The sequence below is a fragment of the Thunnus maccoyii genome, chromosome 23 (assembly GCF_910596095.1).
Source record: "Thunnus maccoyii chromosome 23, fThuMac1.1, whole genome shotgun sequence".
Taxonomy (NCBI): Eukaryota; Metazoa; Chordata; class Actinopteri; order Scombriformes; family Scombridae; genus Thunnus; species Thunnus maccoyii.
The window spans coordinates 2,107,246-2,130,347 of record NC_056555.1 but is presented as its reverse complement, the minus strand read 5'-3'; the positions used below and the strand labels follow the sequence as shown (position 1 = coordinate 2,130,347).

At 38.7% G+C, this 23,102-nt stretch overlaps 1 long non-coding RNA gene across 3 annotated transcripts; it reads right to left on the bottom strand.

Moving 5' to 3' along the window:
• Positions 1-879: 879 nt before the first annotated feature.
• On the bottom strand, positions 880-14,293 carry LOC121890914. Of its 3 annotated transcripts, XR_006093969.1 has the most exons (4): positions 14,150-14,293; positions 13,907-13,981; positions 8,251-8,533; positions 880-1,299 (listed from the first exon to the last, which is right to left on the bottom strand). It is a non-coding gene; the product is annotated as an uncharacterized LOC121890914 (long non-coding RNA). The 3 variants fall into 3 exon arrangements; XR_006093968.1 differs by lacking the exons at positions 13,907-13,981; positions 14,150-14,293 and adding an exon at positions 8,628-8,734; XR_006093967.1 differs by lacking the exons at positions 13,907-13,981; positions 14,150-14,293 and having other exon boundaries at positions 8,251-8,926.
• Between the last annotated feature and the right edge of the window lie 8,809 nt (positions 14,294-23,102).

The window sequence follows — 23,102 nt, the reverse complement described above, 5'->3', positions numbered from 1 at the left end:
GATAATAATCCTCTGTGAATGCTGCAAACATAATCAATATTTTTTACACCGACACGGTTCAATTAATCTCCTGCCTTATTGCACGCTCTGCTTCTGGGAAATAATAATATCCCGAGGAGAAACTTGTATGCTGCGTGTGTAGATAGATAGATTCAAAGAATCACAGTGAGAAGCATCGTTCGCTGGCACGATAAACTCACAACTGTTGCCCACTCTCTCATTCAGAAAAGATGCCCCGCTGATTCAGTGAGAGCCTTGTGGGCAGATGTGCTCCACATTGGATGATGCCAAGCACATTTGGCTCTCCGCAAAACAATCATGTAAAGTCTTTTGGCATGTGGGACCACGGGGTGTTTTTTTTCCCCATATTCTGCATACACATTTAGCTGGAGTTTACCAAATTGGTTTAGAATACAAGTAAATAGCTGTGGTTTAATTACTGTAGCTTTGTATATTCAAACTGTAAAGTATAAGGCGGCTGAAATAAATGTTTAACAAGGCATTCAGTTTCTTTCCCACAGTCACAATCAGCATGGCTTTATTGGTGGAACAGGTGAGACTGTCTTCACTAGGAAAACAACAGCAGTAGTTGTGTGTACTAATGATTAAAATGAAGACTTTGAACAAGGAAACTTTGGATATAACTTTTATCTGAACCAAAAAAATCCTAAAATAAAAGTTCTTTCTTAGTGTTTTATTGGTGGTTTCCAACCCATCTTACAGGTGCATTACCACCACCTACTGGATTGGAGCAGTAGATTAGCAGGGGAAAAAAGCAGGCTTAAATTCTGTTATACTGGTTTCTTTCAAGTGGTTGATGTTATATTTAAATGTCAATAATACTGGACCAAAGAGTAGAGTGCAGACATGGAGGTGTTGTAAAAGTTCAGACAAAGGCAGTTTATTGTGGATGTAACAGATTCTGATTGGGAAGCGGGGCAGGCATTGATCAGTACCTGACCCAGGGCAGGTAGTGGAATGCAGGTGGTGAACAGAGTCTTTGGCAGACCAGGAGACAAACAAGGCACAGAGCTGAGCAGGCAGACTAGGGGGACTGGAGGCGATGAACCGGGGGCACAGGTAAACAGGATTAGCCAGAGTAACACTACGGAAGAGAGTAACTTCTTAACTAGGAAAGTCAGCCAATGTGTCTATACCATGTAGTACATGGAACAATCTGGCGGAGAGTGGAGTCTAGGACTTGGGTTTAAATACTGCAGGCCTCTGATGAGTGGATGAGCAGTAGGTGTACTGTGAGCTGGATGAGCCGCAGGTGAGCTGTATCACCACGCCCCCAGGCTGAAACACACACACACAGAAACAGAGACCAACAGGGGACAAACAAGAATCAAGCAGAAAACTGTGGGAGATAATAGAAATGAGTGAGAGATCCTGCCTAACCATAACACTTGGATTAAAAGAGTGTATACTTTCGACAATGCCTTTCCTAGCAGACTCCTTAATGCAGTTTTTGATTGACCAAGATAAAGTTATCAACGGTATCACAGTCTTAAGTGGCAGGAGACCTCTCACAGTTTTAAATGTTGCTGTTGGGTGTTCCAATTTAGGTATTAGAAAGTATAATTCAACCCCTCATCTGAGATACCCGAGAGATAGAAAATACTCTCTCCTGCCCAAAATGAATTACTGACCTACTTTTCTGAGGTGTTTTAATACAGTGTCTCTTTGTAATCTTTGCAGTGTTCCTTTTGAATAATTATCCATACAACATATTTTTAAATGATAGTTTCCCCATAAAATAAAATAAAAAAATAGTAACAACAAGCATCTAAACCAATATTTATGTCTCCACAGACACAGGAATGAGTGCAAAAATATTAGCATCCTTCCAGCCATTTGTCAATGAGAGGCAGATTAATGGCATCATACAGTGTTGGTCAGCAAGGAGAAAATGTTGTACTTAATCAGGGTTGTATTGATACCTTCCCCACTCCACTTTATCTAGCAAGTGGCTCTCCCTCAAACACTCAAACATATACTGTATATATACAACTGTCTCTTTCAGGTGACTAAAACCTACAGAAGATGGTGACACACAGACTCTTCTTCCTCTTCTTTCTCTCTCAAACACACTTACTCATGGTAACAAGCAAAGGTCACCTTTACTGCTATCAAAATGGACTCTATTCAACAACTCCAAATAATATCCAAGTATTTGAGAATATCTCTGAATCACTCTTGAATGCAAAACTTGACCTCTTGAATGCAAGACTCTCACTATTGTCTGCACCTATTATAGCTTATCCTTTAACACATTTCAATTTAACTCTTGTATCTGTAATGATTCCTTAAGTGTGGAAAGCAGCACATGTACTGCCTCCGAATAAAGGCAGTGACACCAGTGATCCAAATAACTAGTGCCCAATCTCCAAACTGTCATGTTTACTTAAAAACTTAGAACTGGTCATCAGTAATCAAATGTGTCACTTTCTATCTGAGCATTGGATTTTAAACTCCCATCAGTCTGGTTTCAGACCTGGACATAGCACTTCGACAGCAGCATGTAAGGTAGTAAATGATATAATCTGTTCTCTGGATAAGGAGTGTTGCATTGCTCTTTTCATTGATTTATCTAAAGCATTTGACACAGTGGATCATACTCTTTTAGATAAACTTAGATCAACTGTTTTTGACACAAATGCATGTAACTGGTTTCACAGTTATCTTACTGGCAGAACTCAAGCAATAGTTGTAAACGGTCATCAATCTGACCTCCTTGAAGTTATAAAAGGGATGCCACAGGGCTCAATACTAGGTCCTATCCTGTTTACATTGTACATAAATGACCTGGGCTCATTGATTAGTAACAGCTCTATTCATTATTATGCTGATGACAATTTTGATAATTTACTCATCATCACCCTCTATTGACAAAGCTAATTATAAAGTCTAAGTTAGTCAGGTTTTTTTTAGCTATTCAAAAGGCCCTTTTACTGAGTCCACATGCTCTTCACCAGATCCCAAATGAAAAATCCTCTACATTTTACTATTAGTACAATATCTGTGACTCAAATTAGGTCTCAAAGTCTCATGTTATAAGTAACTGGGTATCTGGTTAGATGAAAAAATATGGAACTATCTTGAGGAACTGACAAAGAAGCTTAAATTTCAATTGGGTTTCTTTTTTAGAAATAAGCAGTGCCTCTCAGCAATAGGTTGCAGATTGTACAGGGAATGTTTTTATCAGTGTTTGACTATGCTGATGTAATTTACATGCATGCTGCTGCCCATACCCTCAAGCCCATAATCCTGCTGTGTATCACAGTTATCTTAGATTTATTACAGGTGACAGTTTTAGAACCCATCATTATATCCACCATGAGAAAGTGGAGTGGACATTACTTTCCACTCGAAGGGAACAACACTGTCTTTTTTATTTATAAAGCAATCTTAAATAAGCTACCATTTTATTTATCATCACTTTTAAGACTAGAGGACAAGAATGTATTACCTTTGATATCCCATATATGAATACAAAACTGGGAAAAACTGCATTCACCTACTATGCTTCTCATGGGTGGAATAAGCTTCAGGACTCACATTTTTTAACCCTAGAACATTTTAATATGTTTTATATAATGAATATGTCTGTTTTATCCCTGTGTAATTGTACTTACATTACTGTCTTTTTCTTTGTGTTCTTTTTGTATTGTATAAGCCATTTGTCTTGTGTTTGTGTATATATTTGAATAAGTTATTTATTTATTAATATCCATAATAGTAATAACCATCAAATTCTACAAATAGTACAGATAAATAATATTGTCATCATCATGATTCTATTAATATGTATAATACTGACAACAACAATGATAATAGGTTCATCATCTTTTTCATCCTAATAATAATAATCATAATAATTATCATAATAATAATTGATAGTCCATTATTACATAAATTATTCACAGCAATCAAAATCATAATCATCATTCTATAAACATGTGTAGTAATATTAATAATAGTAGTCTATATAATAATAATATACAACATCATCCTTCTGATGTCAATAATGGCCTATGTAATAGCTTTCATGATAACTATTTCTATAATAATGATAGAAAGTGATAATGACAATAACAATACTCATCATCATCGTGATAGATAATACATATGTAAATATAAATAATATAGATAAACAACTTATCAATACATCCTGATATACTATTTATCAGGATGCCAGGGCTGACCCTGGAGGAACAGTGGACCGCCAAGCCATCCACCACTCCTCCCCAGCCAGCCCCAGCACCCTGACAAACACAGATAGATATAGTAATAATTATCATAATGACAGACAGTAATAATATAACAATATAGTAAAACTAGTATACTATATAGTATAAGTAATAATAATACAATCAAAACATACAAATAAAACCAAAACAACAAAAAAGAAGAATAAAAGAAAACTTTGAGTAAGTCTAAAGCTAACTGACAAACAATCCAGTTTTGATGGCGGTAATGACTGAAAAACGATGGTTAACCTAGTTGTGTCGGGTAATGAAGTATTAATATGGGGGGAGGTGGAGAGAAAGAGAGAGAAAAAAAGAAGATACACACATATAATAAATAAAAGAAAAGACTTAGGGAAGGAAGGGGGAAGTAGATAATTAGCTTTGTAAATGAGTGTTAATGGTTGAGGTGTTGAGGGATTAAATGTGAGACAGTTTGGCAGTGAAATGTTGAGTGTATGTCATGTATATGCCTGCATGTGTATGTATGGGTAAGTCTGAGTATGGAGATGTGGCTGGTTTAGTGGCATTTGCTAACAGGCAAAATGGAAATCGAGATTGAGATTGGTGATAAATGGAGTCCAAGTTTTCAGAAAGTGTGACATTTCTGTGTGACACGTTTTCTTAGAAAGGCAGTTATTTTCTTTCCATTGATATATGTTCTGTGAGAAGATTTAACCAATGATTGATGTTTACTGTTTGTTTGGTTTTCCAGTTTGTAAGGATGACTTTCTTGGTGATAGCTGTGTGTATTTTGTGTGTTTTGGTGGAAGTTCACCTGAGGATAAATCACCAAGTATGCATCATGAGGGAGAGTGGGGAAAGCTGCAGCACAGGATTGAGAAGAGCTTTTGTGTTACCTTAAGGAGTGGAGTGCACTAGAGTGCATTGTGAATATTCGTCTTTGTTGGAGACCCATTTTAAGCATTTTGTTTTCAGTGACGTGTGTTCTATGGATTAATTGTAGATTTGTATTATTTGTCATTTCAAATACATTTCTGCAGAGCTGTGTCCAGAGGTTGGTGTCAGAGGGGAGAGATAAATCTCTTTCCCATTTAGCAGTTGGATGTTGTTATCTATACTAGAAATTCATTTATATAAATTTGAAAGAATTTTGATGGATGTAGAATATTTCATGATCTGTTCTGCTGGTCGGGGTGGTTGGAGTGGATTACTTATTATTTATTATCTATTTTATTTTTAATGACTGATTGGATTTTTTAGGTATTGGAGAAAGTTTCCCCCTCTGAGCCCATACCTCTGGATCAAGTCTTTAAATGAGATAAGTGAGTTGTCTTGAAATAGATGGTGGAGATGTGTGATTCCTTTTTGCTCCCATTTGTTGAAGTGAAGTGGAGATTTCTCTGCAGAGAGGGGTGTACATGCAGGGAGTCAGTTGGGATGTTTGGTATAAGATTGATGGTTTTACACTTTTGTTATATGACTTGTTTTGGTCATGTTTTTGCAGGGCACCAGTGTAAATGAGAATGTTGCTCTCAGTTGGTTTCCCCTGAGTAAATAAAGGTTATCTTTCCTCATGTGTTTCGATCTATCCACACACACACACACACACACACACACACACACACACACACACACACGTTGTGCTTCTGCAGGGGTTTAGCAGCCAGTCTAAGTGTACTGTTTGTTAGGAGGCTTTTAAAGCCTCCCCAGGTGGCTGTTCCCTGCTGTCTGTCTAAAAGGTTCTATCATCGCCACACAACCTGACCTCCACCATCAGCTCTTACAGTAGGCTGTAGCAGTGTATATCTGTCAGCCCTGGAACATACTGCCTGTGTCCAATACAAAGAAGCATGTTTGTGTAATGACACAGCCACACAGCTTGATTTCCTACCTTCCAGACAGCAATTGCTGGTGATTGTCAAAGTTGTATTCTAGTTCAGACTAAAAATCTCTTTTGTTGGTGCTGGGATTTGAAAGTCAGCTGCTGAGAAGCATTTATATAGAGACAAGAAAGGTCACGGTGGAAAAGATTTTGTCTGAATTTTCTGACCTTTCTATCCGGAGGAAGCTCCAACAGTAGCTGCAGACACTGGCTATGACCACAGTGAGAATGTTGTGGTCTTTAATGTAGTTGGCTATGTTGTGGTCATGGTGTGTAACTCAGCTAGTTAGTTCTCTACACTGTGTTATGACTGGCTGTTGCTGTTATTGTGATTGTGACAGTGTAACAGTTGCTATTACAGAGATTATGGCTATGGTTGAAGGTTGTGGAAGATATTCATTGAAGATTCCCTCCAGATATGTTTTAAGATATATAAACATACTCTGCCTGGAATAATAAAAAGTTCAGTTAACTAATTACTCATTCTCATTAGAAATTCCGAACCTGAATATGCCAATACTTTTTAATTTCAAAAGTTGAACTGCTGGACACAAGATGTCTCCTATGTCACTGTAAAGTCCATTCTCAGTGTTTGTGCACTAGGCTTCAAATTTCCACATCACACTTGTGTAAGTTGCATACTGGATCTCAATGGCTCCAAACCTGTTGTGATGTAACAAATCATGCTTGTAGGTACACACCTTAAACTTCATCCAAGTGAAGTAACAATAAGCAAAACACATTTTTGAGTGGAAGGGGACTTTGAAGTTGCAGGAAACCTGAGCATTTTATGTTACTGAAAGCATCAAATAACAACTAAAATTCACCATTGTTTTGATTTTTCTCACAGAAGTCCAGATACCAGGACAGTAATTCATGTGAGATGGAAATAAAATCCATGAAATAACAAGCACAGAAACAACTAATCCAGGTTGCTATGTCAACACACAAACAACACGGGACACAGTGTAAAGGTCACGCAGAAATCTCACAGTCATAAACCATATTTGAGTTCAACCCAACAAGATACCAAATGAAAATTTGTGCTGAACACTGATGGAGTGTCAATAACCTGAGTATCAATACACAGATCCTCTCAACAACCCCAAGAATGACAAAACAAGCTCTGCATTGCACTCTGTATCAGTGTGGCACAGAGAGACAGGGGACGAATTACCAATGCAACAAGCAGTTAAACATTAAATGTGCACTCCTACAGCCTCAGAAGTGCAATTGGTGTAGGTGACATACATTGCTGCCATGTCACAACTAATTAGAACAAAAACCCACCCATTGCTCAGTCCCACAAGTTTGTTTTGTATCCAGTTCTGCTGCACACAAATCTTTTTTCCCCATCAGTTGGAATAAAATCTCTGGAAGTTTTATGGTGAAAAATTTGCCAAATATAAGGTAATGGTTCTGTACTTCACTGAACTCAGGAAGTCACTCCTGTCAACACTAATCATAGTAATGACTGTCAATCACACATCAAAGGAGATGCTCAAATGGAGCAGAGTTCCATATCTGAACTTGTTTTTCTGTGGCTTAATATCCAATGACTGAGCCAGGAAATAAAGATAATATAATTTAAGTAAAGACAATAAAACACTGAAGCAATTTACAGCATTTGATGACATATACAATAGTTTATGGTGAGCCCATTAGGATACAAATTCCAGTTTTGAGTTTCCTGTAGCATCTGGCACAAGTACCAGGTTCAAATCCTGGCAGAAGTAGCTTTACAATGCCTTCATTGCCACAGTCTTAGCTGCCAGCCAGTCTGCTGGCCACTGTAATTACCATAACAATCCCTCTGTTACAGCCCCAGCTATAACTTCACTTACAGCTGTCAACATTGCCGCAAGTCGTGTTTTAGAGTCCAACCATGGCTGCAGCGGCTGCAAAGAGCACGCCCACTTCAGCTATGGTTGCAGAAAAAGTTTCAAAAGCAATTTAGGTTTTCAGAAATTTTCACTGTGACAGTTCTCACTTTTGTTGTCAGAAAATTGAAACCCAGCTGGCAAACAATAACCCATCACTGATTTTGTGGAAAGAATACTGTAAATGTGTTCTTGCTTTAAAATTCACCATTCAGCAACTGAAACACAGGTGTCACATTTTAGAGCTCAGCAATAAGGAGTGTTTTATCCTTACCTCCTGGAGACAACATCTGCAAGTTGCTTTTTGTGACAGACTCAGGAGGGACCCAGATGCAGGACAAGGACAGAGTGGTGTTGGTTAAGAAAAGGTTCAATGGAGGGGAGTTACTGGACTTGGAGCTGATGACGGAGAAGGGGATCCGTTGGCAGCATGAGAGAGAGAGAGTGTAATGGAGGTGTGTGGCGGGGGTGAGCGTGGAATGAGAAGAAGCATGGCTGGCTGGGGGTAGCTTAGAGGCAAGGAGGCAGCTGGCAGACAGGCAGGCAGGAATGAGATCCTGGGATGGGAGACAAACAGGTTAGAATACACAATGCATCTGAAAACTTTACACAAGGAATTCACTAACTAATTGGCCTGGAAACGTTTACTACCACTGAGTTGAAACAACAATCTGGCCAAGAGTGAGTGAAAAACCGAGGTTGATATACTGGAGAGGAGATGAGCTAATTGAAGGCAGGTGTGCAGGGAGAGCTAGGAGAGTGAGGAAGGGAAAGCACACCAACACACAGACACAGACAAATAGGGACAGACAGGGTAGCACTGGAAACACAGAGGAGGGGAAAAACACAAGAAACACAAGAATCTTCTGGGGTACAGCTACAGCCATAACAATTTCTTCGAGGAACACTGAAATGAATGGGACAAGTGCCTGGAAAGCAGGAAATCACTCTCAACACTGAGGAAAATGCTTTGGAAAATATGGTAAAATAGTAAAATATAGTTCATTAATGAGCTAAGATTTACAAAGATATTATAATTGTCCCTTAAATGTCTAACTGTGAACTTCATTTGAGGCAGTGTGCAGTTTCTCTACCATTTATCATTAAGGACACAAATATTACAGTATGTTTTTTGTTAGATGACTAACTGCCCAGTTGACAGCCACTGCTAATCTGTCTAACCAGTCATGCCTAATTAGCATGCCTTGTCATATTTAGTGACAGCCACGCTAATCCTTTTCCCCTGTTGGCTGCCGCTCCCTTAGGCAGGTCTGATCAAGGTCTGTCTCATCTTCCCATCAGCCCACTCTGCGCTGGATGTTATTGATTGGTTTGCCTGGTCAGGGAGGCATCAGGCGTTATGTATGAGCTCAGCAACAGGCCTCCGACTCTGAGGTCATTCAGGACATAGAGATAAACTATTGTATCTGTGTGTGTGTATGTGTGTAGACAGTATCCATACAGTGCAGAGCTGCAGTGTCCGGTGAGTCAGTCGTGTCCTGAGCAGTCACAGTGATTAATGACTTTTACTCTGTTGCCACACTCTTCTGTATTTCTCTTCTCTTCCTCTCCTGCTAACTCACTTTAATCACTGAATGGTGCACCTCTCTCTCTCTGCTCTCTCTCTCTCTCTCTCTCTCTCTCTCTCTCTGCATGATCCTAATTTAACCTAACACAATAATAAACTAGAGATGTACTGTAAAATGGGTTTACTATACACTGTGATGAAACATACTGATATTAACAACACTGTCTTCAATTTCTATTACTCTCATTTTCATGATCACCAACATTTTAAGAGAGCACTATGAGCACAGCTTCCTAAGCACTTTTATTTAGTTTAATCACAAGGAAGCACCCTTCAACTGGTTAGCAGGGGCAGAGCAAAGCTCCCAGGAACAGTCACAGATGCATTAAAGGTGCCCCCTTTTTACAAGGTGTTTTCTTGTAAACAAACGTGTTTCTCATCAAAACTGATTGTGTGTATCATTGTGTGTCTAACAAACGAGTCAAACACATTTCCTCCCTCATAAAACATTTGCAAAGCTGGTATTGACTGAAGTTTGAATCCTGCATTATTTACGCCCATGTTTATTGGCTTCTTCTTCATCCCTGCCTTTGTTGACATATTGCTAAATTTCTTGCATTACAGCCCCCTGTAGATGATCTGAATAGTGTGAAACCATGGACTGGAATGTGTGTCACATCATCTGCATGTATGCACACATGAATGTGCATGCTCATGTGCATGCACAAAACAAACAAAACGGAGACCCATTCATAATAAAAATGCTCCATAACGCTCCAGTCCACAGGATACCTTAAGAGAGCTGGATCCCAAGATGGTGCATCCGTAATTCTACTGAAAATCGTTCACCAGGTGCACACAGCAAAGAATTCCAGGCTTCTGCAGGAATTTTGTGAAGGGAACAGTGGTACCCAGGGCCCCAACATGGCGAGGGCCCTAAAAAAGCCTGGAATTATAAGATTTTTTATCTGCATTTTTTAATTTTTTTTTTTGCAATTTTACTCTTTCTGTTGGCTGAATAAATGGTTTGACACACTGTCTCTTGTGTGACAAATCCAAGGCCTGAATAACTTGTTTGATAGTTTGATGTGTCAGATATTTTGCACATCTTTTAATTAGAAACAAACTCTTTCCTATTTTAGTAACCATTCTCTGTACTTGATAATTAATTGATAATTCCCAAAAGTTTGGCTTCTTCGACTTGAATTATTAACATGTTATTTCTGCTAAGATCAAGCTTTGGTTTTGAACTTAAAGAACTATTTGTTCCTATTACAATAGTGGTTGTTTTAGAAACATTCAAAATAGGTTTAGTACTATTAATCCAGTCTACAACTAATTTCAATTCCCGATTGTATTTAAATCATTAACTGCTGTTCTGCCAAATATATTGTGGAATCATCAGCATACATTGAGACGTGTCTTTTTTAACACTAGAGGAAGATCATTTGTAAAAAATTGTGTACAGGACAAATTTTTCTCTATATACGTGTTGGAAATTAGTAATTAATTTGCTATTGGAAAAATAGGACTGAATCTGTTCATACACAATTCTTTCCATAATTTTACTCAAAACAGGTAATAAATTTAAAGGTGGACTGTTGGATTCAGGGAACAGTAACTTTTTATTTTTTTTGTATTGGCACTACTTTGGATTTTTCTATGTTTGGACACATAAATTACATAGATTAATAATATGAGTGACCGTAAATCATTCTTCTTATAAATCATTAACATTAACTGTACTTAAGTGACACCAACCTTCTTAAATTCAAAGCTACACTCTTTTCCTTCCATAGTGTGATCTATTAATATATATATGTGTGTGTGTGTGTGTGTGTGTGTGTGTGTGTGTGTGTGTCTTTATATATATATGATAAGTCAGTACACCTTGACTGCATAGTGTTTTTTTACTTGTTTAACTTGGTTGTGAAATAACTATTTAGATGATTTGGTATGTCTTTTGGTTTAATGAAAAATTCCCCTCCAATTTCTAAACAAGATGGGATGGGCTTAGTATTTCCTCTCAATAAGTAATTTAAAGTATTCCATAATTGTTTACTATCATGTCTAATTCATTCATTCAATTTTCATAAAACAATTTCTTTTTCTTCTTATTTAATTTAGTAACAAAATTCCTTAGGTTACAATATATTTGCCAGTCAGATATAAGACCTTGTGAATTTGCTTGATTCCTTTCCATCATATGTTCTTTTAATTCCTTATCAAACCATTGCTGATGGGGTATTGATATTTCTAACAGTAAATTTCTTTAATGGTACATGATTGACCTACAAGTGGCACTAGAAAAGCCTAAATGCTTCCTCTGGGTCTTTTTCCAAGAACACCTCTGACCAGTTAGCATTTTTAACATCTTCAACATATCTGTCCTGATTAAAATTCCAAAATGATCTTTTCATTATTACTTTTGGACCAGACTAAGGAACTTTTGTTTTCCTCACATTTGCGATGAGAATATGGTCACAACAGCATATTGGCACCGATATGGAGTTAGAGCAGAACTCTGGTGTATTTATAAAAATGTGGTCAATACAAGTAGCTACACTACTGCTATCACTCTTCAAGCATATCCTAGTTAGTTTGTTAATGACCTGTGAGGCACTGATTAGCTTCACTTTTACTGGACAACAAAGGGAATTTCAGTCAATGTTAAAGTTACCCATACAATATATTTCATGATTAGTACAAACATGTTCCAACATGTCACAAATTTTGTCAAAATACCAACTGTTAGCTATAGGGGTTTGTAACAACATCCTATCAATGTTGGCTTCAGATTTGCCTATTCAGTTATTTGTACAGGTACGGCCTATGGAAGACAGTGTGTGTCATGTCATGCTGTAATACAGACTATGGCCCCTATGCCAAAATTGCCTACAGTGGGAAAACCTTTATTCAACTTTCTCTGGTGTCTGGTGATAGTATAAGTCCCCCAAATGATGTCAGAACCCATTAAAATACAGTCCTGAGGTAGTTCCCCTGGTTGTGGGTCACATAGAGATGAATCACACAAAATATACAACAGTAAAACACTCATCATCCAGACACCTCATGTTTACGTTCTTCCCCTTTGACCATATCCTTGGCTGACAAAATTCAGAAGGCAGGCATGGGTGAGTTATATATGCAACGTCTCCATCTATTGGATAAATCCAGTACTGAGCCGGATAACTCAGCATTTGATGCTTTGTGCTGAATGACCACAGCTAAGTGCTGCAACATCAGCATCAGACACACCATTTACTGACCATATGACGCTTGTGTAACACAATTACAGATGTGCAGAGAGAGTAAAACTGTGCAAGGTTCACACAGAGAGGACAGAATCACACATACACGTGACTACATAATATATACTGTATATATAATGTATACTGTAAGTTTTGTTTAAGTATTTCCTTGTTTTTAATCATGTAGCCACTATAATAAAGACTTTTAAATTTACTAGCTTCTTCAACATAGCAGTGAGCCTTGATTTTGGGGGGAATCAATCCCTTTCCTCTGTCATTCATCATTACAAACAAATATCAGTGTAAACATGTGTGTCATACATATAGATGTTTCATCTAAAAGCTGCTATGACTGATATTTTATATTAACAATGACAATGTGTAATGTGAAAGGTGTTGACAACCTACAGAGAATTTTCAGCACCTCTGCAGTTCCCTGCAGCTCTCCAGAGCTTTTTAGCCTCTTTTAGCTTGTTTTGTTTACAAGGCCTACAACTTTACTGTTTTGATTCAGTCTCATAGCTTTCATCAACCTGGTTTCCAGCAGCAGCAGGCAGATATTCTCAGAGAAAAAGCTCCTCTGTACACTACATGCCCAGCACCAAACAGCAGACAGACGCAGTTAGAGACTAGCTGGTGAACATAATGGAGCATTTAGCAGCTAAAGAGATAAATATTTCCCTCAGGAGTTGGTGGAAATCAAATGAGAGCTAAAAGGAGAGTGAATATTGGACTATTCATCAGGTGGATACAAATGAATGCTCTCAAATTAATGTTACTCTTGGTCTGCTGGATGTGTGTACAGACAACTGTTTGCTAACAGGTTCACCAACTTTGTAAAGTGATAATATTTCAGAAGTTGTGTTTTCAGTTTGTTCTGCTGCCCCCATGTGGCCAAAAATCAGTTACTGCAGGTTTAAAGAATGAGATAATAGATTAATTCAGGTGTGTGGACAATGACTGGATCTGCTGCTTTATCTGCACATGATGTGTACATAAGGATTTGTTATCTTAGCCTATGGATTTATTTATCTCAGTAACAACTGCTGGCAAGGGAAGTGTACACAGGGTGAGTACATATGCTGTGTGAGTGTGTGTCAGTGTGTATGTACGTATGATTTGCCTCATATCAACACAGCGGCTTCATCTACCTTTAAGGGAGTTTATGGTCTTGACAGTTCTAGCGTTCAGCTGCCAGGTGTCTCCTGAGGCAGCGAGGATAAATACTGGGGGAAGAAATGGGAGACGGCACAAAAACAAAAAGAATTTAAATACAGCAGATCAAAAACTGCAGAAATACTCTTAAGCAGCAAGATACCAGAGGATGAAATGTAAAACGGAGATCAAGGATTGTCAGACTGTGAAACTGGGAATTATCTCTGCATGGTTTTCACCTCCTGGGGACTGCTGATCTGTGTGGATACTGATGCTGTTGGAGCTGTCAGAAGGTGAAACAGAGCGCAGATCTGAGCAGATGACGAAAGCCAAGGCCTCGGCGGCTCTGTTGCACTCCACAGACAAGATCCTGGGGCAGGGAGGAGCGGAGGGGGAGGCACAGAGGGGGAGACACCAAGAAGGAGAAGGAATCATTGTGTGATGGCATCACAGCAGAGAAGACGAGGTCTAAACAAACAAAAGGTGAGTGCTGAATCAGATGTTGATTTGTCTACATGTCACATCTGTATGATCTGTCAAACTGTGAAACTCAATTTCTTCTTACTTGTGAGAGATTCAGCATAAGGGAGACAGGAGTTTTGTTGTACTGGGGAAATATTTCATCAAAACGTTATTTTAAACATTATTTTTTGTATTAGAGCAGAAGTCAGTCGCATTCCTCTACATGATATCATGAATTAATTCTATGAATTAATATTTTTATTTTTGCATGATGAGTAAAATTATGTGTGATTATTACAGTGCTTAGTTTCACTATCAATTCAATTTAAGTTTAAATTCAATGGGCTTTATTGGCATGAAAGTTTCAAGAACAATATTACCAAAGCATCAAAATACAATTTGTCCAAATATTTGGACAGTACAAAATAACAATAATATGAACATTAAAACAAGATTGATATATATTAATTATATTACATGTATATATTATACCACCTGCTGCAGGTTACAGGACTGTGGTGACTTCACATGGCTTGCTGTCTCTGGATATTTCGTAGTGAATTTAACAGTCGCATCTATGCGGGGAAAATCACTCTGCAAACGTATCTGAGATCTGTTATGTCAGTTGATGAGGTATGATCTCTGGTTACAGAGTTGAAGTGCTGGGAGTCGACTGAACAGTTTCAAGATTCTACATTGTTCAGTTTGACCTACCTGCCAGGTAGCTAATGCTAGCTAGCAGCAGATTAATTGGACCTTTCTGCTCTGTGCTGAAACTGATTATTAAACTGGATGTGATCTACTTAGTTGAAGCATCCGGCATTGACAGAAAATAAAATATAATGTTTAAATCCTGATCCTTGAGCTCCTCCCAAAATGGATGATCACATACACTTTGCGCACTGACCGTACATGCAAACACATAACACACCTGTCTATAGTATGCAGGCCTAGACACCCAATGTAGTACAAACAGAACTGTCTGCATGCTACCATATTAGCCTGAATGTAAGACTATACATATATATATATATATATATATATGTATATGTATATATATATATATATATATATATATATATATATATATATATATATATATATATATATATATATATATATATTTGTGGAGATTACGTTTGAAAAAGTGGGCCTCATCTTATATTCGAAGACAATCCAAGGAAGCATCCAAGGAAGTTGATCTCTTTTGGAATAGAGAGTGTGCCAGTGTAACACCGGCCCCTATAGAGCGTTGCATTCTGGGTTGTTTGTCGTTTTAATGTTGCTCGGCTAGCATGTGTCTTCAAGTCTGTTTATAGTGTGTCTTTTAAGGTTAGACAGCCCTAAAAGTGTTCGGTTAGCTCAGTTTAACTAACAGGAGTTTCTGTAGGCACGTGTAATGCGTCTGAAATAATCTGACAAGAGTTATCCCCTACATACAACCACCTGTTATCACATGACTGAAGATCCATAATGTCGTATGATTGCAACTGAAGAGGGCTGTGAGATATGGTCAAAAGCACTGGAAAGAGCTTGTCCTTAAGCTTGGAATATTCTTTGCCAACTTCAAAATACTCACTTTACAGCAGGATTAAATATGATTTACTGAATTACTTGATTGGAACTCATACATACTTTTAGTCCCTTCTGGCAGGAATGATGCAACAACACAGACATAAACTAAGAAAGAGAAGTTTTTTCCGACAGGCAGAGATGAATTGTGTAATCAGGTGTTCTTAAACCAGTTATTAAACACACTCTGGGGAGTGTGTTTGCATCTGCCCTCTAGATGATTCTCTTTGAAGCTGAATCCAAAATCTATCTCATTAGTTATTCATTGGAAGCTCCATGCTGAATGCACCATCTACTCTAAATACAGTTTGGGGAATTGCATTGTGTGCTGTTGTATGTGAATGAATATGAGCAAGAAAGAGGCATGAAAAGCAATTAGAAAAGAAACGTGTGCAAGAGAAGGAAGTTAGCTATGCATGCACTGACTAATGCACAGTGATTATGTATATTTATGTAGATCATGGTTGGGTAAATGAAATTAAAGTGGCTGAACTTACATGTGAGTGTGTGTTTATGAGTGCGTTTGTAGCTGACAGCAGCCATCATCAGAGGGTGAGAATAACTTTCATTCCTGATTTCTTAGAGGAGCTGGAAACATTCTTGAAATACAACAGAATAAATAAATGTACCAGGATCCTCCCCCAGGTCTGGATCCAGGTGCGCTCTGTTTGTTGCTTTCGACCCATGCACAGTTCTCCACTGGAGGTCTGGACGTCTGGACCAAAAAACTCAGTCCACCTTGACTCCTTCATCCTTGCCAAAGAGCGCAGGTTCAAAACCTTAACACAGATTTGATAGACTGCTTCTTTCCCTACAGCCTGAAGCTTGTCCAGGCGAGTGGCTGTAAAAGACAGCAGCTGACCTCCTCCTCCCTGCCACCCTCCCACAGCTGGGGTGATAGACAGCGAGGGGAAACTGTACTCATACTCATCATTCCACTGCTCAGACAGAATATGCTTTTCTGCTAACGCTCCCAGGGATTATGGCAGGGCAGCACAGACTTCCTCTACAACTCTGTTTATCAGCCTGATGTTGCTGTTCATCTTCATCTGATGGCCCAGTTTGGTTCAGCAGGCCTCTCTGTGACTGGCTTACAGGATGGCAGAATGCAGTGTTTGGGTCCTTATAAAGCTGCTTATAAAGGTTCCTCAAACAACCAGTCCAGCAAGGTCCACTTCCTCAGCTTGTAAGAGGAAAAGCTGTTTGTCATAGCCCAAGCACCCAGCTCTACTCAGCAGCAGTCACGCAGTGTTAGACAGCTTGGACTGCCGCCATACAGCAGCTTCTGCTTACGCCGCAGATCAGCTGTTTGGGTCAGAAGTGCTATTGCAGCATAATACAGTGTGCAGTATGCAAAAATTCAGGCCCTTTAATAAGTGTGATGGTGGCCATTTTGGAAATTATTGCTCCATTAATAAGATTTGAAGACTTATAGTAGCTTTGATGTCTGTCGTGTGGACGTTGATTGACAGCTGTGATTGACAGTTGGTTCACCTCCTGCTCTCCCCTGCTCCAGGACTCACACTGAGTCAGACTGTTGTCACAATATTTCACTGTGACAGCTGTGGCTCAGGAGGTAGAGCAGGTCATCCACTAATCGGATGATCGGCGGTTCGATTCCCAGCTCCTCCAGTCTGCATGTTGAAGTGTCTCTTGGCAAGATACTGAACCCCAAATTGCGTCTGATGGCTCTGCCATCAGTGTGTGAATGATTAGATTCCTTCTGATGGGCAGGTTGGGACCTTGCATGGTAGCCCTTGCCATCAGTGTGTGAATGGGGAATGTGACTCGTGGTGTAAAAAGCGCTTTGAGTGGTCAGAAGACTAGAAAAGCGCTATATAAGTACAGTCCATTCATTTACTCAGTTTAACATTATGTGATTATGATACCTGCCCTGTTAGCAGAATTTAGCTAAAGTAGCTAATGTTAGCCCATGCGTGCAGCACTCAGTGTTCCTTGTAAGCTACTGTTAGCTTGGGTCCAAGGTAGCAGGGCGTGTTTCCAGAGCATGAAAGGCAACACCCTGCACTCCTTATTTGGAAGGTCTTGGCTCCAAATAGAAAATATGGTGCAGACCATAAGCTGCAACTCTGGGCTTCAAACCAGCTCCAATGCAAAACAACAGGTGACATAACACTGCACTACATCCAGCTGTATATACAGTCTGTGCTACACAGAATACTTGTTAGTAGATCAATTCATTGTTGGTTTGGCTCTGCACATTTGTTGACAATAAGAAAAATACAGAAAATTGCCAGAAATATCCTTTAATTCATGTTAATACTTAAATGTATTATATATTTGCTCTTTGGCTAAATAGCGACTTGAATGTTTTGTGAATGTCTCTTTTCTAATTAAAATAAAATGGTAGAAGATAAAAGATTTGAAAATATATTTGGTATAATTTATCTGGGCTTAATTCATCCAGGTATTTTACCAACTCGAAATCTGATCCAAAATGGAACTGGCCATTGGAACCCAACCCTATTCAAGACTTCTTTCAATGTGGCGTAGTGATATAGTAAACTAATCTACCAGTATCAACAGTGTCAGTGAGGTTTATAGCTACATGGAAGACATCCTGCAAAGCCCTCAGACCTTTCAAAACCTTGTAATGATTTGTTTTTGACACTTAATGGATTATTGGTCTGATATTCTTTATGTGTCTGTACAACCACAGCTGTCAATGTGTTGCAGTTTTACATGTCGCACACCGTTTCTTGACTCCTTCAACTTCCATGAGTCGAACTCTTGACTCCGACTCTTATCAGTGTTTTGGAGCCAGTTAGCCTCATGATGAACCCATAGTTAACAGGGTCTTATCAAGATGTGCTGAGCTGCTCTTCAAACAGAGCAGCAGCAGCATGTCTGTGTCAGTATTATATCACATAACCATACGTGGGGCCAGTTAAATTAACTCTGATACTAAGTGCTTATTTTAGCAGTGGAGGGGTTCAGGAAAAATTATCATTAACTAAAGAAATGAAGTATAAAGTAGGACAAGGTGTCATTTTACCAACGAAGTCAACAACTTCATATATATAGTACTGTTTTATTGTGGTGTAATACAATAAACCACATACAGTAATATTCAATCAGTAAACTTTCAGGCAATGGATTTATGTTCACATAAAAAAGAGATACTGCACATATAGATACATGACTTGCACATAGTGCTCATGTATTTTCTTAACATATGAAAATATACAGTACTACAAAGCTAATACTGTAATACAGGTACAGATCAGTACTGAACTGTAAAAAAAAAAGATCAGTAAAACCATTCACAAATCTAAGTTTATTTATCAATGCATGTATCAAATACATGGTTTACATACTCTTTTCTATTTGCATGACATACAAAATGTAGCTTACAAAGCCTACAGTGCTGTAGTTACTATGTGCTCGTTACTCATTATACAACACACCTTCAAAACAAACATGCAACTAGGAGCAGACCTCCTGCAAAGACTCATTCACAAATCACACACAGTCAGCAGGTGACTGAACAACCAAGAAATGAAAACTGAAAAAATTTCAAATGAAATTCCAAAAGCCCTGCAGGCTCTGTCCCTGCAGCCAGCCAGCAGAATTAATACAACAGCTTCAGTGTCCAGAGGCCTGTGACAAAAAGTGACGCTAGTAGGTAAGCAGCTTTCTTTGGGCCTCACTCAGGTTTTCCAGTATTACAAAGCTGGCTCACTTTTAACTAGGGTAGATCACCATGGTAACCTATGTAGAGCAGCTAACCTGCTCTGGAGCAGAGGATCAACAGCACAACCAGTGACCCATCAGATCACTGAAAAAAAAGAGTCATGATTCCTTTAGGATTCCCACATGGACAAAAGTCCTGAGTTCACAATAAAGTGACAAGTGAAAAAGATCAATATATATTTTTATAGAATCATTTGATCAATCTAAGCTTCCATTTCCACTCTGGTTTTAAAACAGAGCTTCTAACAAACAGAGAGATCATTTATGACACTAAACACATAATGATGATTTTAACTACAATTTAACTTTGCAGTTTCTTCCAGTGAGTGATCGCTGACAGTGTCGATGTTTTTACACTCTTATTCCATCACTGCAGCTCAGGATGACATCAGACAACAGTGTGATAATATTTGGAAATAAAACTTTCTATTGTTGGTTATTGGGCCAGATTGTGATTGGCTTCACAATTTGCTTCAGAGGTTCCTTTTCAGAGACTTCTCCATTCATGGATACGTAGAGATATGACAGTGACCGCATCTGATTGCCAAATTTTTGTAGAAGGATGACAACTGTCTTACCTGCAGTAGACTTCGGTAAGGCTGCAACACCATGTTTGACCACAGACACTGGCTAACGTTTACCAGCAGTCACAACCCAGTCCTTTTATTAAAATGAAAGTGACAGTTATTTTGTATATTGAGGGAGTCTTGGCTTTCAGTGGTTCCTCAGAGAAGGGGGGCAAGGCTTGTTACTGGCCAAGAACTGCAACAGGTCGTATTGAACATGAAAAAATGGAAGTTTTTTTTTGCATTCTTTTGGTCTGTGTATGAAATGGCTGCATTTGGAAGCCAGCGAGTACACAGGCCTGTTCCTGTTCCTGTTACTGTTAGGAGACAGACATCCCTGCAGTCGATGAGAAGGTTACATCACCCTGACAGGAGATGGCGCTGCAGACCAACTGCAGGGAAAAAAATTCTGAAGTTTCAGCTGCACTTGGTTACTAACTTCTATGGTTTGGTGTTATTTCAGTTTTCTTACTGCCATCAAATCACATGAAAAGACCAAAACAACACGCTGCACTGTAATTTATCAACACATGAATTGATCCTACTACCAGCTATTGTTTGTGGATCCTAAGTTTGATGGAAGGAAGCCATGGGAAAAAATCACTATGAAGTGAAGCCATGTTTTTGAAATGTTTGGGAACCATTGCTTGGATATCTTTATTTCATTTTAAAGATGTTAGAAATGTAACAAACTTTTCAAATTGTGTGGTCATTTTAGTGGCTCAATCAGTGGTCTAAGATGCCCAACCAGGTATCAAGTGGTCACAAGATAAATCTGTTTTCACCCAGGCTTGTTAGACGGACAGGAAGGCTAAAAAAAATATCCAAAAAAATAAAATAAACATTTAAATTCTGTTCAAAATATACATTTAAATGTCCCTGGTAATGTAAGAAAACAATGGCTAAATTGATTTTTTATAAAATGCATTCATTCTGAGAGCTGAATTTTCACTATTGTACATTTACAATATGCTTTCCTTTGGGAATGATTCAAGCACAGAAATGGAAGTGAAACTGTCAGCTGATAACTTTTTAACAAAAAAGCAAAAACAAGAGATATTTTATGACAAATGATTGTGACTTTATTCCTTCATTTTGAGCCAATAGAAAAACATTCAGAGAATACGGTTTGAGCAGTTCTGTTAACATGACGTTAACAAACAACATTTAACAAAAAATATCGCAGTGACATTGAATTTCCACCAGGGAAACTTACTATTTTGCAAATAACCAGAGAGAAGAAAGAAACTTCTGTGGCCAGTTTGTATAACTGAAATAATCCATAAACAACCTTTATTCTTCATATGATGACAGAAAACATTTACTTTTAACAAATCTGAAATAATTGGAATAAGTGGAATAATTACTACAAAGCCCTGTCTTTACTGTCCCCTGGTTGTCCCAGTAAATAAGGCATCGCTGCACTGACCTCTATGAGCTGAAAGATACTTCTCTGTTGTTGCTCTGACATCCAGCAGTGACCAGTGTGAAACTTTAACCACAAGATGGTAGCAAAAGCAGAGTTTACAAACTGTTCCTTCAACTGTAACTTCAATTAAAGAGACATATGAAGCTCACATTGCTGTTAGAAGTGAAATATTACATAAATGGCATGACATAATCACCTCTAAACACAGATCATGACATGAGGAGTTACTAGATTGCCAGTTGGTGACGGGCGCATTCATGAAACCAATAAACATAAAATATACAGTTCTCCCTTTTGGTAATGACTTTTTCAAAATATAACACAAGTCATGTGATTTACAGAGGTGATATATATGCTGCAGCAGAAAAAAAAAAAAAACAAGGAAATGTATTTGCAGTAGGATTGGTTATACATATACTGGTTCATCAATAATAATTAAATGCATATATGTAAATTCCTCCACTTCATTTAAATCAATCTCAATCTGTAATGAAAACCTTTCCCTTCACACAACTATACATACAGTATATCCATTACAACATTTATTATGTGGTAACATAATGAGACAGCAGCTGACGTAGGAAACATGGAATATTTCTATTTCTATGAGCCCATTAAGGGCATTTAAGGCCACTTTGTGTGACTTAAAATAAAATCTATTACAGCATATCTCTCAAATTATTCTCATGGCATCCATTTTTGCTGGTAGAAATTTTTTTTAAGAAGTGTTATGTGTTGCTTTTAGTCCATAAGTTCAATATGACCACCAGGTGACTCCAAAATTTTTAAAACACTACACTTTAACTGTGACTGTAGATGAAACAGTAGTGATCACAATATAACAGTAGACGTACATTTTTCTTCACAGTGCACTTGGACACGTTGGTGAGTGGTTTTCAGTCTAATTGCAGCAGACAGGACCCTGATGTCACCGCTGGACCAGCTTCCTCCGCCCACTGACTCGTGTCCAAAGGCTGCGGGCCGTCTGGGCGATGGTCACCCTGCTGGGCAGCCGGAGGCTCCTTAGCGGCTCCCTGATGCATGTTAGCACCCCTGGCTCTGCAGGCTGCCCTAGGTATTCATGGGAAATGTAGTTTATTCTCCTCAGCTGCTTGCTGTAGTAGTTTCTCAGGTTGCAGAGCTCCTCAGCTGCAGTATCAGAGATGATGGAGGCCTGGGATGGAGAGCTGGGTACGCCTGGGGACGGAGAGGGAACATCTGCTTCTGCTGCATTAGCGCGGGGTTTCCTCCTCACTCTCTGAGGGGTGGTGGATTTACGTTTAGAACAAGGTTTAACTGGATGTGGTGGTGTTTTCTGACCATCACAGATACCAACGTTATCTACTATGTTAATTTCAACATCCACCTCAACTACATGTTGGGGCATGATGGGTCTCCTCTTCCTTTCCTCCTCCTCCTCCTCCTCCTCCTCCTCCTCCTCTCCATGTC